Source organism: Apis dorsata, unplaced genomic scaffold (genome assembly GCF_000469605.1).
Source record: "Apis dorsata unplaced genomic scaffold, Apis dorsata 1.3 scaffold_293, whole genome shotgun sequence".
Classification (NCBI taxonomy): domain Eukaryota; kingdom Metazoa; phylum Arthropoda; class Insecta; order Hymenoptera; family Apidae; genus Apis; species Apis dorsata.
In genome coordinates, this window is record NW_006263568.1 from 640,572 (window position 1) to 650,501 (window position 9,930).

Genomic DNA, 9,930 nt, shown 5'->3' on the forward strand with positions numbered 1-9,930 from the left:
TTATTTTTTAATTAAGCTTTTTTTTAGATATTATTTTATTTTTGTAATAGTTTGAATTGAAGTATTATTAAATAATAATTAATTGATATACAAATATTACAATACAAAATTGATTTTAGAGAACAAAATAAATACAAACATTGGTCAAAGGTTATTTATTAAGTTATAGGCAATTAAAGGCAAAGATAAAATGAGATNNCATCACTGTCTTCATTTTTGTCTCTCTTTAATGCAAATTTCAATTATTTATAATTTAATAAATAAATCTTAACTTAATTTAATTTTTGTATATCAACTTTTGTTTTGTTCCAATGTTCTACGAATATATGTTCTAAGAATACTCTGTATATAGTGATGTACAATACACTTCTTATAGCTACTGTTTAGCTCAGAGGTTAAATAAGTTTCTTGACGTGTGATTAATTATCGATAATTATCGACTTTGGTAAAAGAATTTTTTAACAAATTAAAAAAAAGATAGAAGAAATTTTAATTTGCAATTTTGCATAAATAATACGCGAGATATTTGATATATTTTATTTACAACAATATACTGGATATAATAACAATTGAAGACCTTAAAATCTATTCATAAATGGTAAATGAATTTACATTTATTAAAACTGAATCCATTGTTCAGGTTTATCATAGGCAGACGATAAATATGTAACAAGTGTGACACAAATAACCTATAACCCAATATGAATAAACATAAATACAATCAATGTCTAGAATCCCGGTGTAACCAGGATTCTTAAGGGACAATATGAACGGTGAATGAGTCAATCAACGAATAAAATTTCGAATCGAAACGAAGGCCTGGAAGAAGGAAAACTTATCTAAATGAGGTCCGGCTCAGCTTCAACAAGGAACTGCGACAAGTTTCACTGGGCCCATAAGAAAAAAGCAGAGAATGTCGAAGGCCTTGTTAACAGGATCTACGCGTATTCATTTCTGCCATATCATTTTCAACCTTCGATTACGTCTCGACATAGTTACTATTCCAATCGTCTTCCCATCCTATCTTTTGACACAGATTAATATACATCAATGTGTATTTAATCAATGTGATTACCATTTGAGTGATAATTTTAAAAAAATACATATAAAGAATATTTATTGTTCTTTTTTTAACTAAAATGTTTTATCTAATAAAATTTCTTTTTTACTTTTTTTTTAAATATTGAAATCTTATTCTCTCAGTTCTTTATTATATTACATCTTCTCTTCTTTTTTTTTTGTAAAAATTTCATAATTTTATTTTTCTAGATTAATAATGAAAATTAATCCAATTGTATTAATAATTTTTGATTTTAAAAAAACGTATCAATTGCTTTTTATTTTAAAATTCTATTTCTCAAAAGGATTTAGAATCAAATCTAATTTTTCCAAAAATTAGGTTAACAAAAAAAAAGAATAGTAATAAAAATTTATTTAAAGCTGTCAAAAAGAATAATAAAAGATAATAAAATTTTCACTTTTTAAATAAAAATTAAAAAGTTCAGCATGCCTTTCACGAATCTAGAATCTAAAATTCTTTTTAAAATTTAAAGATAATATTAGAAATTTCAATTATCACACGTTTCGAAATTCTAGCCAGAAATACTTAACCGAAGAGAGCACATCACACAGAGATAAAGAGTGCAATATCATTGGCCGAGGTTAATGAAGTAACCCACGAGAGAGATAAGATCGCATATATTCCAAGGATGTCGCAATTAAGCGAAGAGCGTACAAGTGTTTCGAACAACTGGAACGAATGTCAGCTGCACACCAACCGGACATGGAAGCGCCTTCTTCAGAGAGATTTGCATATTGAGCATTGTGCGAGACATTCGCTGCTGGAAACGAGACATCTCGAACATAGTGAGCGAATACTATTCCATGACCAGCGCAATATCACGTTGGATCGATAGTGTGACGTGACACTTGCCAATTTAAAATGGGTCGAATGTTGCATGCACATTGAATTTCATAGCATATTGTATTTTTCAAGTTGGATACTACGTTGATATTAAATAGAAAGCAATTGAAATCATTTATTTTACAAGTATCACAGATTGAAGTGAATTAAATTTGTAAGTTGAGAGGAAGATATATAGGGAGATGAAGGAGGATGTATACTATATATTATTACACACAATATATTAATATTTGAGATATCAAATTATGTCAAATTTTAGATTATTTGGATTTTTAAAATTATCAAAATTAAAACATGTCTTTATTCAGATAGAAATATATAATATTTTTGTAGTTTAATTTTAACCATTTATATACAATATTTAGATATACACATATTAAATATTGTTAATTCTAATGTTAGAAATTATTATGTATTATATTATATTATATATTATTATATGTTACAATTTATAAGTTAGTCTATTTATTATAATTAGACTATGGAATTTTTTTTTATTATTTGAATATAAAAAAATCTACAAAATACAAGATATAAAAGAAAAATACAAAGTGTCCAAAGTATAGTTACTTGTAATATTTGAAAAATAAAAATAAATCTCTATTTAACTTCTTTAATCATATTTATAAAAATTTAATCATAACATGTAATTAATTAAAAACAAATAAGATGTAACATTTAATAATGAAAGATAATAAAAAAAAGTATTTGATAATTAAACTAAGAGTATTAGTAGAAATTTTTTAAATTAAAAAATATCTTTCAAACAAACACAACAAAACAAAACGAAATATTGTTATTTAAAGATAAACAAATTTCCATTCAATCATTTTAATTCCAAACACATGTGAGAAACGATTTAGATAAAGAATTAACACATTCAATGAATACAATAACAAGTTTAAACAAGACTTGTCCATTGTTCCATGCTCATTGACACGAGAAATCGCGTGATTAGACTAGTGGAATGAAAATAGCTGAGGGTTGATAACGCGACCATTGCATAACTTCGTTTGGAGACTATCTTCGACCGTTCAAGGTTGAGAGCGTTAGTTGTACTAGACAGCATGCAATCTGCATTACAATGTCACTCATTGCTATTCGAGATAAACGAGAACGTATATGATAATCGTTTTGCGTAAAAAATTTGAAAAATAGAATATTGAAAATTTGGCAATTTGAAAATGATGGAATTCGGTGTTTTGATGAAACTGGATCGATTAGTAAAATTATGACGACGTATTGCATGAAACAGTGTGCTATGGAAAATATAAAATAATTTAACAAAATTAAGATATTTAATTGTTGAAAATGTTATAAGTGCTTAGCAATCTTTGAAAAATGAAAAGAATCTTTTGAAAAGGATTTTGAATATTGTTAATTCGTCATGTATTTTTTTTTTTTAATGTGATAATTCGATAAATTAATTTTTGGAATATTAAAAATGTATTCTTACAATTTATATGTATCCTTCAATATAATATATTTCTAGGTGATTTTATTTATAATTATAATATTATAATTATATTTCAATAAATTTTAAAATGTTTAACTTCAAATTTTTTCAAATATTGATTTTTAATTTTTTTTGAAAATTTACAAATGAAATTCCAAATTCTAAGTATTAATGTATTTAATGTATGAAATATATGTTTCATGATTTTAGAAATTTCTCTATATAAGAGGTCACAAAGTTACCATCTGTTCGATATCCGTTTTATTAACATTTCTATTTAACCACTTGATTATATTTTTGTAAAAAAATTGGAAGAAATATTAGTTCCTCTTGGAAATATAGGCCATGACCCAGCAGTAATGGACGTTTTAAATTACATTCCATGGCATCATTTTCCTATTTCTTTATATCTGATGGTCATAAATAAATGTTATACAGCCTCATATAAGAAACTATTATAAAAATTATTAAGCGTAAATAAATTTCCAATATCTTACCTATTTAAAAACTATGTAATAAAAATTAACCGAGAAATATCGATACATACAAAAAAAAAAATTACCAATACAATTTAAAATTTTTAAATTTAATCTATTTCAAACATATAAAATAAATAAAATAAAAAACTTATTAAATTTTAAATTAAATTAAAAATTTGTTTCTCGATACACTTATTAAAAAACGTAAAATATTAAATGATGAGGAAGATGAACATACATTCGATAAAATTGAATTGAGTTCAATTATTTCTCATAATCACGAAATTGAACTCACATGAATCGCCATTAAGATCAACTCAACTTCCGGCGTTCGAATTGTTACGTGCATTCCGCAATTCGATCTACGAGGTCGTAGCTAATAATGGAATATCATTGATGACAGAAGAGGAAAAATAAAATAAGAAGATCGGAGAGATATCCGAGAAATATTGCAAATAACAAACGTACTTATGTAACTAATCGTTACGTTACGTTACTTCGAATCGTAATCGAGCCGAATACTATAAATTAGGAAGAAGATTGATTTACCACATGAGAATAGAAGAAATTTGATCAATCGAAGCGTGTGAAATTCTTTTTTCTTTATGTAAAGAATATTGATAATTTAATATTATAAATTAATTATGTAATATTATTTTTATATGATTACTCTATGAAATATGGACAAACAAGGAATCATTAATTTAAAATTTTTTTGAGAATAGAATATATATATTAAAGTAAAAATCGTATTAATTTTCTAGTTAATTAGCATAGCTTTTTTTCCTCATTTACATTCACAAAATTTAATTCTATTATTTCTATTTATTACAAAAATTATTCATAAAAAATCTTGAAAAATACAACATTAAATATTCAATAATTATTATTTCTTTAGTCACAAAAATAAATTCCATTCAACTAATATCTTACCCTTGGAATGCACTTGTATTATGTATATATTACATAACCTCAATCGAATGACATTTCTTCCATGTATCCTATTTATGTATACCGCAAAGAAGTTTCGTAACCGCGAAAATTTCGCTTCTAATAGAGGCAAAATGCCATAAATTGCCACATTCATGCCAAATTTCTTTAATAACACCATTTATACGATTCTTTTTTATTTTTCGAAGGTTTTCTCGTAGTTCCGTCCGTAAGAATGGCACGTTCTAAGCGACCTCGAAACCTCCTCTTTCCTCAGCTCTTCATTGAAATTTCTCTTTTATCTGCGAGCCATCGTGCAAATGAGTTACTGACGCAACCAGGAACGCGACTTAATGACCGATAATTAGTCAGTTGGTTGCATAACCTGCTATTGTCAGATAATATACCGAGTTAGAAGAAGATTACGTTCCGCCATACGGAAGACAATCCGGATATTTTGACGTGTCGCCACCGTCGAACTAATCAGCGTTTCTCAACTTACGATAGAATTTTATTTCTGTAAATTTTATTTTATATATAATAGAAATTTTTTGTAATGATTAACTGAATTTTATTCGAACTCTTATTACATGTATACCGCCGAGTGTCTTATATAAATGTATAAAATGTATGTAAATATATATATATACATATAAAAAATATAGTTTGAAATTCTTTTAAGTAAATGTGAACTTCTATATCAATGTACAATCACAAGCCATGGGGAAAAGGTGGATTTCTATTGTATGAATTAATTTCTTAATCTTTCGACAAAAGGATAATAACGAATAGGAAGAGATCATATAAATGAAGTTATATTATATATTGAATCATTATTTAATTTAAGTATATTTAATTATTGTATATTATTTAATTTTTTGGATAAACTATTTCGAATAAAATATAAGATATCTTATCTTATCTATCTAAATGGAAGAATTTGTGATAATCTATGATAATCATAGATCATATAAAATCATATAAAATTGTAATTCTGATTGCTAATGTATTATTAAAGAAAAAAAGAAATTTGTAATTTTTCGTGTAACTTGAAACTTTGGGTTTATATCTGGAGTAAAATTTGATTTTTGTATCTTTTTAAAAATATTTTTATTTTATTTTAGATTTTTGAAAGCATATAATAATGAAAAGAAATAATTAATCAAAAATTTGTTTGCCTATGAGAGGTTAAATCTGTTTATCAATCTAATTTAAATGTTTTTATAATTAAACAGTTACAATTTCAATTTTTGGAAAATTTAAATATTAAAAATTGAAAATTGAAAATATTGAAAAGAATCAGGTGAAACATAAAAATTGTATATATATAAATATTCGTATTATGATTTTTAATTAAAAAAATTATCGTGATAAATATTTATTATCTGAAATATGAATTTATATTTACTACTTACTACTAAAAATTAGTTATACAAATATATAAAAAGTTAATTACATATTTTCTGAGATTTAATGAAGTTTTAATAAATTATAAGTTTTCTTTTATTTTTTAAAGCAATTATAGTCTTTTCAATTAATATTGAAAACATGCTACATGCATTAATTTCTCTCAAGCATTAAATCATAATTGTAATTAACAAACAGTATTTACAAAATCCAGTTAATAAGTTATTTTTATTAATTATTTTACATTACAACTACATTAAAAAGTATAATAAAAGAATAATTTCTTATTTTTCTCTTTTTTTTTTAAATTTCATTTCCTATCAGATGTCAAGGAAAAATCCCATTAGCATTTATATATATTAAAATTATTTGAGTCAAGGTGATCGACTTCGAGCCAATATTTCTATCATATTAGAACGTATAATATTTCTTAGAACATTGTTCTGTAATGTCAACTGCGATTCATTTCTAGCTTATACGTAACAGCTATCCATCTATTTCTTATTATTACTTTATTCTTATTATTAACACGTAAATAATTTACAAAAATTTATTATGCAAATTTTTTTAAGAATTATTTACGATTATTCATCGAATTTTATATTCTCTTGTGAAACACGAAAATTAATTATTTGATTTGAGACATTAAGAGATTAATTGTTCTAGAAACGAAATTGGATCATAAGTAAGAATATTAAATTAATAAATTATTCCTAAAATATAATATTTAAAATAAAATAAAATATTATAATTATCTTTATATTTATGTTTAAAATTAAAAGAAATTTTAAATGAATGATTACAAAATTTGAAAAAGAATAAATTATTATAAATCTATCAAAAAAAAAGAAAAAAAGACTTCAATATTTCAATATTTTCATTTTTACTATCTTTTGTTATATAAAACACAAAATATAAAATATAAATCAAATTATAATATTAAAATCACATTTTAGGACGATAATTCAGGAAGTTCCATAAAAAATTAATTTTAATACAAAGAAAGCTAAAAACTATTTCCATATTAAAATATATAATACAAAATAAAAATATTAATAACTACAAGAAATTTATGTACTTTGATTAGAAAAATCCATTCATATTTCCTTCATAACGATAATCACGTCAATGGAAATTCAGTCACCTCTCTGTATCGACTGATAAGATTAGAGTTAGAAACATAAATTTCAACAGGCAATAATCACACACGATTGACGAACAAACTTTTTTCCTCGGAGAAATTCTTGTGTTTATTCAGAGGTTAGAAAAACGATCGAACTTGTACGGCTTTGCTTGGTTGCGTGCGAACGACACAAAGTATCGTGGCCTTGTGCACGTAATAACAAAATTGGAAAATATATATGCTCGATCGATAATACCGAATTTTGTGTATATATGCTTGCTTTTATCACCTGAATAATGTTTGCGAGAGATAAAAAACGATGAATCAAAAAACAAAATATTAGCTTCTTACCTTCTTTGAATCCAATATTGCGTGTATGATTTTAATAGATATGATTCTATGAAATTTTAAAACTTTTACGCTGTAATAATGATAAGAATAATAAAAATTATTTATTCTGAAAAGAATTTTTTTTTTCACTAGGAAAAATTGTATATATAATGAAGTGACTATATTATTTTAAATATTATAATTTGGATATTGATATTAATTAATATTTTAATTAATATTTACAATTTGAAATTCTTATTAATGAGATTATTATCGCCGATTATTTTTGAGCCATATATTATATATAATATAGATGCTAAATATCATTTGTATAATATAATATATATATATATGTATAACATATGTATAATATAGATGCTAAATATCAATTATAAATATTAAAAGTGATCCAGTTTGATTGAAAGATAACATTTAATCAATTTTAAATATTATAAATATAGATATATTTAAAAATAAAAATTCTCGCAATCCCAAATATTTTCCAAGATGTTGTTAACATGAATATTTATTTTTATTTTTAAATATTCTATTCTGCAAAATCATCTATTATTTATTCTACTAAAAGAAAAAAATTTGCAATTCTTAAATATTTCATATAATCAATATCCAACCAATTTCAAATATTCTAAGGATACAAACACGTTTGAAAATAAAACTCTGCATAAAATTGTAACTCTCTCTCGATATTTTATTCTGAAACCCGTATCAACACCCCAAGGTAGAAAGTGGCGAATATTTCGTCTCGTTAGCCTGGTTTTTCGCCGAGATATGGGAATTCCTACCGTTTGTCCGGGTCAAAAATGCTCCACCAACTATTTAACTGTTTCACTTGACCCAAAAACGCTATCTTCAAAGCGTTAAAGTACGTCACGCGTTTCTGCCTTCCCGTGGCACAACACGCGATATATTCCGCTTTGAAAGCTACGTCATACCTCGATATCAGCTTATTATGTAAACAATTGGCAGCATGATGGTCGTGCTATCCGCATGTTCCACTAATTTATGAATTTTTGAACGTCTAACTTTCACCTTAGGATTTCCTTTATTTATATTTCATTTCATTTTTGTTAATTAATAAAATAATAAATTTTCTTTACGTATATTTTAATTTTCAAGAGAAGCAATTTTATATTTGATTTTTTCGTTAGATTTACATATGAATTTTTATGCATGTAAATTCGATTTAATTTCAAGAAATGCAATTGAGAATTTTTCTTAATTTGTGAAGGATATTAAAAGAATTTTCAGGAAAAATATTTATAATGAGTTTCAGAACAAACATGTATTATATTAAATTTTTTTGGTTAAATTTGTGTATGAATTTTATATATATTATATAAATTATATTAAGTTAAATTAAATTAAATTAATTTGAAGAAAAAATAATTTTTCTTAAATAATTTCGACTGTGAAAGTAATTTTGCTAGTTTTATATTTTAATTTATACGTATTCTGAAATTGGAATTGTTTAGACGTTCATTTAATTATTAAGAAAAGTTACAAGATTAAAATGTTAATGAATGTATTATTTAGACAGATTTACTGCAAGTTCTGTAATTCAACTTCTTTATTTCATTATTGGATAATTAGTATCAGATTCAATACACTATTCACTTGCAAGAAGTACTTTCAAATATAATCACATTCTCCATTAAATGAATCTAACTTTCATTTCCTCAAATTTTGAATTGAGGAAAAAGACGAATAAATAAAAATGAAACACGTTGCACAAGTATCATGATCCTTCACAACTTCCCTAACAGTTCTCTAAACAAATTAGAATCAGCATGATAATGAACGTTTGTTCTACCGATAATTAACTTTGTCACTGTTCAAGACTTCCATTATATTTACGCAATGAATGAAATTAAAAGTTTCAGAACAAACATGGCAGATTTCCAATTCGATCAACGATTTTATAATCGATTTTATGTGAAGCGTGCTCTTAATTATCGCGAAATAACATTAATTTCTTAAAGTCTTAATTAAAATTCAAATTGATTCGTTATGATTATTGTGTTATAATATAAATATGAATCATATAAATTTGTTATACTAGATTGAAAAAAAGCCCATTTTACGCATAATATTAGAGAGAAGAATTTTTTTTTACAATTCGAAAGTTAATGTACAAAAAATTTTTCCAAAAAATTTTTTATCATTCTAGTGTTCAATATTACCGATACAATACGATTACAAGAGTATATAATATTTATATTTTTTTATAATGTAGAAGAAAAAAAATTAATCAATTTTTATT

The 9,930-nt window shown here is 24.3% G+C and overlaps 1 protein-coding gene across 9 annotated transcripts in view; it reads right to left on the reverse strand.

Annotated features, from left to right (window-relative positions):
- LOC102671417 (probable pathogenesis-related protein CaO19.6200) overlaps positions 1-9,930 on the reverse strand; it is a 71,375-nt gene that overhangs the window by 25,118 nt on the left and 36,327 nt on the right. The window contains exon 1 of one of the 9 annotated variants that reach the window (XM_031511165.1): positions 7,275-7,545. The exons of 7 other annotated variants lie outside the window; for them this stretch is intronic. The gene's annotated coding sequence lies outside the window, so the exon portion shown is untranslated. Of the gene's footprint in view, positions 1-7,274; positions 7,546-9,930 lie in introns of those variants that run through there. One more of the 9 variants, XM_031511167.1, reaches the window with a different exon arrangement.